The sequence below is a fragment of the Taudactylus pleione genome, unplaced genomic scaffold (genome assembly GCF_031769625.1).
Source record: "Taudactylus pleione unplaced genomic scaffold, aTauple2 ptg000189l, whole genome shotgun sequence".
NCBI lineage: Eukaryota > Metazoa > Chordata > Amphibia > Anura > Myobatrachidae > Taudactylus > Taudactylus pleione.
The window spans coordinates 8,491,111-8,497,110 of record NW_028284591.1 but is presented as its reverse complement, the minus strand read 5'-3'; the positions used below and the strand labels follow the sequence as shown (position 1 = coordinate 8,497,110).

The 6,000-nt window shown below is 49.4% G+C and overlaps 1 protein-coding gene across 2 annotated transcripts in view; it reads left to right on the top strand.

Moving 5' to 3' along the window:
* The first annotated feature begins 1,378 nt into the window (after positions 1–1,378).
* Positions 1,379–6,000, top strand: part of CTIF (cap binding complex dependent translation initiation factor) — a 290,112-nt gene continuing 285,490 nt past the window's right edge. For both annotated transcript variants that reach the window (XM_088476543.1, XM_088476542.1), the window contains exon 1: positions 1,379–1,502. The gene's annotated coding sequence lies outside the window, so the exon portion shown is untranslated. The remainder of the gene's footprint in view (positions 1,503–6,000) is intronic.

The window sequence follows — 6,000 nt, the reverse complement described above, 5'->3', positions numbered from 1 at the left end:
CACTATATAACACTCACCTGTGCTGCACTATATAACATTCATGCTGCACTGCACTATAACTATCACACTTACACTGTACTGCATTATATAACACTCATCCTGTACTGTGCTATATCACACTCACCCTATGCTACACTATATAACACTCACTCTATACCTCACTATAAATATTACACTCACCCTGTGCTGCACTGTGTAACACTCAACCTGTGCTGCACTGTATAATGCTCCCCCTGTGCTGCACTATATAACACTCACTCTATACCTCACTCTAACTATTACACTCACCCTGTGCTGCACTATGTAACACTCAACCTGTGCTGCACTATATAACACTCGCTATGTACTGCACTATAACTATTATTGCAGTATATCACACTCAACCCATGCTTCACTGCTGCACTATAACACTCATGCTGCACTGCACTATAACTATTACACTCACACTGTACTGCATTATATAACACTCACTCTATACCTCACTATAACTATTACACTCACCCTGTGCTGCACTGTGTAACACTCAACCTGTGCTGCACTGTATAACGCTCCCCCTGTGCTGCACTGTATAACGCTCCCCCTGTGCTGCACTGTATAACGCTCCCCCTGTGCTGCACTATATAACGCTCCCCCTGTGCTGCACTGTATACCGCTCCCTCTGTGCAGCACTGTATAACACTCCCCTTGTGCTGCAACATACTGTATAACACTCTCACCGTGCTGCACTGTATAACACACACTCTATGCTGCACTGTATGACATTCACACTGTGCTGCACTATATAACACTCACCTGTGCTGCAATATATAACTGTCACCAGTACAGTACAGGGGGACTACAGTGGCATTACCTACAGGGGCATTACCAGGGGGCTCTGCAGGGGTATTGCCAGGGAGCTCTTGAGGGCATTACCAGGGGGCACTACAGGTGGCATTACCAGGGGGCATTACTATTTGGTCACAACAGAGGCATTACCATATGGGCACCACAGGGGCATTACTATGGGGACATTACCATATGGCCACTAGTACAGGGCATTACTATAGGTGCACTGCTGAAGGGGGCATTACTATGGGGGAACTGCTGCAAAGGGCATTACCATGGGGGAATTACCGGGGGGCTGGTGGGCGCCAAATTACTGTCTTGCCCCGGGTGACAAAAACCCTAGTTTCGGCCCTGATAACACTCACCATGTACTGTACTATATAACTCTCCCATCAGTGTAACACTGTATAACACTCCTCCTGTGCAACACCCTGCAATGTATAGCACTCAAGTCACTATCACCCCCGTGCTGCTGCCATAGTAACAGGGAGTCCGCTCAGGACTACATCTCCCGGCGTGCCCCGTGGCCGGGGTGTGTCACGTGTAGTGCGGTGGGGCGGGGCCGGTGACGTCACACTGTTCCCTGTGTCAGGCAGCAGGAGCCGCTTCTCCCCTGGTGTGACTGAGGCTGGAACAGGCGGCCCGGCTCTCCGGGGAGCCCTGCACCCACTGCCGAGGTACGTACCATGGCCTTGGCCGCTGCCATCACCCGGCCTCAGCCCTGAGGGCAGTGGGAGTCGCTGGGCGCCTCTGGCTCTGTGTGTGGACGTGGCTGTGCCCATCTGGGTGATCCTGGTGCCCGGCTGCTCTTCCCCAGCACCCCTAGTCTGGCACTCTGCCTTTGTGTACCAGTGTGTCATTATTACCCCTTACCCACAGTGAGGGGGTGTAGGTAATGGGTAGAGGGGAGTGTTGGTATTGGGGAGTGGGGTGCAGGCATTAGGGAGGGGGTTCATGTGTTGGTGAGAGGGGTGGAAACATTGGGGGGAGGGTGCAGATATTTCGGGGATGCTGGCATTGGTCGGGTGCAAAGCATAGTGGGGAGAGGGGGTGTAGGCATTGGGGATGGGGTGCAGCTTATACGGGGGTGCTGGCATTGGGTGGGGTGCAGGCATTGGGGAGAGGGGGTGTAGACATTTGGGGGAGGGTGCAGGTTTTTCTGGGGTGCTGGCATTGGGTGGGTGCAAGTATAGTGTAGAGGGGTGCAGGCATTGGGAAGAGGGGGTGTAGGCATTAGGGGGAGGGTGCAGGTTTTTCTGGGGTGCTGGCATTGGGTGGGTGCAAGTATAGTGTAGAGGGGTGCAGGCATTGGGAAGAGGGGGTGTAGGCATTAGGGGGAGGGTGCAGGTTTTTCTGCGGTGCTGGTTTTGGGTGGGTACAAGCATAATGGAGAGTGGGGTGCAGGCATTAGGGGGAGGGTGCAGGTTTTTCTGCGGTGCTGGCTTTGGGTGGGTGCAAGCATAGTGGAGAGTGGGGTGCCGGCATTGGGGATAGAGGTGCAGGCTTTGGGGATGGGGGGCATACATTCTGATGGCTGCAGGAATTAGGGTAGGGAGTGTACTTCAGAGCTGAGACCCACCAGCTGGTGCTCCCCTCTGGGCAGAAGTCCCTAGGCCACAGCTGACCCTGGCGAGGATACACCATCAGGTGCACATCTGGCCCTTATTACACTGATGCCATATGTGTGTCCCCAGGACTGACGTCAGGTGGGCAGTGGTCCCTCTTTCTGCATTACTGATCAGGAGATATTACATATTATCCTGTTATTATGTGCATGTACCTTTATTTCATGTTGTATTGTATTATCCGTCAGTAACCATAGGAAATGCACTGTTACCTGAGGCTGGCTCTGCGCCTTCATCTAGCACCTTGGCAGGAAAAGTTTAAGTACCTCTAATTCAGCGGGGAAAAACGCTAATTGGTTTTATGTGTGACACCCCCCCCCCCATTTATTTATTGTATGAGACTATCCTATTTCTCATAACCACTGTTACTTTGTATCTGCTGACCAATGATTATTACTCCTTAACCCCTGAGCTGCCAGCAGCCCTGCTTAGGGGTTAATGTACCTGCCCGACTGTGGCTGAGCTGTTTATACTGGGAACACCACGCGGATCCCGTATATGGAATCGGGAACACTCCAACCCCTTTTTGGCAAGGCCTCCTGCTTTGTTTTCCAGTGATGAATAATGCATTTAAAGTAGAGAGTACGTTATATTGTCTGGTTCCCCACATCACTATATGATTGGTTGTTTGGCAGCTGTGGTTATAACGGGCACAGGACTGGCTGTGATTTTAATGCCTGGATTATTAGCGCTTGTGCTCACCTGATTGTTATGCTCTGTTTCAAAACACTGCACTATTATGTCAGGACATATTGATAGTGATCTGTAGGTGTGTTTGTGGTATAAACTCCTACTATTTGCTATTTAACAATATTCTAATTAATTATCTACTTAGTTTGACATCGTCAGCAAAAACATGCCGTGGTCAGAAATGGATTATAAGGTTAATATGGATGTATGATGCGTACCACAAGAAGCCACCCCATGTCTCCCCAGCTAATGTGGAACTACAAGTTTCAGCATGCCTGGAGAGCAGATGACCAGTAGGCCATATGACACAGATTGCCTAAACTTGCTGTAAATTTCGGAAGAGGAATTTTAGTTTTAATACAAGCAATAAATACTTTTTAGTTATTCCACTATTGTTTTATTTGAATTTAGTAGTCTCATTCTAGCACCCTACACCTGTCACAACCCGTGCAGTTCCTCTTTCCTGTCTGGGGTGTAACTCTCCTCTTCTCTGGTGCTTCTAGGAGACACTGGTCTGTATCTCAGAAGTTTGTTGCATCAGCCGAGTGTGCTAGAAGCACCAGAGCAGGGAGCGACACCTCTGGCGGGAAAGCGGAACTGCATTGGTTGTCAGGTGCAGGGTGCTAGAATTGACACTATTTTGGGATGATCTTTAATTTTTTTCCCATTTATTTATTTTTATAAATATATCCAGGGTCAACTAGATGTATTCAGGGTCCAGTATGTGCAGATGCAAATTTTAAACCTGTATAAATGTGTATATTAGAATATAAAGGAGGCCTCTGTTTTTAGGCAGTTGGTGCATGCACTTCACATCTGCCTCGTCTTTGCTGGTGCATGGGCCGAATGATGGGGTCAGTTTTTTGGGGGCTATACCTGGTGCCAGTTAGCAGTTTTATAGCACCCTGGTAGCACATTGCCGGTTGTCAGGTGGTGGCAGGAAAGAGATTTGTCTGGGCCTGGTGACGTGAACTTGCCCAGAGAGATGCTGGTACCAGTGCACCTGCCAGGGATGTTGCTGCAGACACACACACAGCAAGAGGCTGCTGAACCCGTCCCGACTTGCAGGCAGCAGTGTGATGCAGATTCCAAGGCATTCCGCCCTCCTGAGTCCTCAGCGGCTCCATAGTGCAGCATTCGGGTTGTGCTGCAATCATTTTGTGACCTGGGAAGTTGTTCCAGATATCTGCTAGTTATAAATCCTCATTTCCCCTCATCTGTGGCAATCTAGCTCTCCATCCGAGCTCGCAGTACATTGCACACAGTGAGTGGGGATCCGCTGTCACAAGGCACCGTGAGGCTCCAGACTGGGTGATCCTCTTTGTCTAGAGGGGTATTGAGTGGTTTTGGGATGTGGTCTGCCAGTCTATGCTATGGGTTGTCGTCCGGTATGTTAACGTGGATTTGGAGCCGATCAGAGTAGACAAACATTACACTTTTTTTTATTTTTACAATCACGTCTGCTCTGTGGTTTCTTTGCTTCAGTCGTTTGGGGTTCCCTGCAGTGTAATGGAGGAAACTCCCTCTCTCAGAGCAGGTTACCCCGCAGGGCCGCTTCTCCCTTCTGTGCTGAGATCTCTTCCTTCCCATAACAGAATGGGAATTTTGGGCGGATCTTGGTGCAGCGGGTGTTAAGTGCACATAGGGTTTACAGATTTCTGCGCTGCAGCATTATTAGCGACTTTTGAGCGGACGGTGACGACAATTCCTGTGTTCTGTCGATAGGGGATATGTCTTTGTGAGTTGTTTGGATCCGGTTTAAGTGATTGACGTGGATGATTTAAAATTCATGGACCAGACCGGTCCCCTTTAAAAAGTAAAATCAAATCTGCGAATTGTTCTCTAGTTGCAGACAACAGTTGGTAACAAAATAAATCAAACAGATGAATAAATGATTCTGATGTAGCATTTATTGCTACAGGGCAGTGTACCAGCGTCTAACCTGCGTCACTGGGATGGACTTTAGAAAACCCGTTGCTACGTGTACCGGCCAGGTACATGTAGCAATGTAGTCCATCCAGGTGTATTTGTAAGGTCATTAAACTACTTTAGAAGTCATTAATAATGTTCATTCTGGCACCCTGCATCTGTCACAATCCGTGCAGTTCCTCTTTCCTGCCTGGGGTGTTACCAGCCGAAGCATCAACCCTGACCGCTAGTCAGCCCAGGCCGGGGAACACTGGGGAGCTGGGGACCCCCTCCTTCAGGGCACCCCAGGCCCAGACTGCTAACTTGGGGCTATCCCTGGCACCCCTGGGGCGGTGGGTACCGGGTTGATAGTGTAGTGAAAACATTGTCTTTACGAGTAGAACTCTAGGTCCCAGCAAGCCTTCCCCGCATGCTGGTACTTGGAAAACCACAAGTATCAGCATGCGGCGCATTAAGGGCCTGCTGGTACCTGTAGTTCACCTGTAAAGAATTGTTTAAATAAACACAATCTGCACACACCGTGACAGTGCGCTTGCCCTTCACCATGACACATTTTGCCGACAGGGCCACCTTGAATTGGTGATGTCCTCAAAATCTGCACTGTGATGTATGATGTGTGCATGTATTCATAGGTTCCAGGCCTCTGTGTGCTGGATGCCCTGGATCGTGCTGCAGTTGCTGGACTACGCTACTCATTGTATTCTGCATATTGAAAGCTGGATCCCTACACTAGTTAGGGCTTGGCCACCATTGTTAATGAGTAATTATAGGTTGCATAGTATATACAGGCTAGGTGTCACCCTCAGTGTATCAGTCGTTGCATCTGTCTTTGAAATGTTAATTTGTAAACATCAACAACTAATAGATGGGGGGGGGGGGGGGGTTATATTGCTAGACGTACTCCCAGCCCTCCCTTCTGCATGATGCCTTG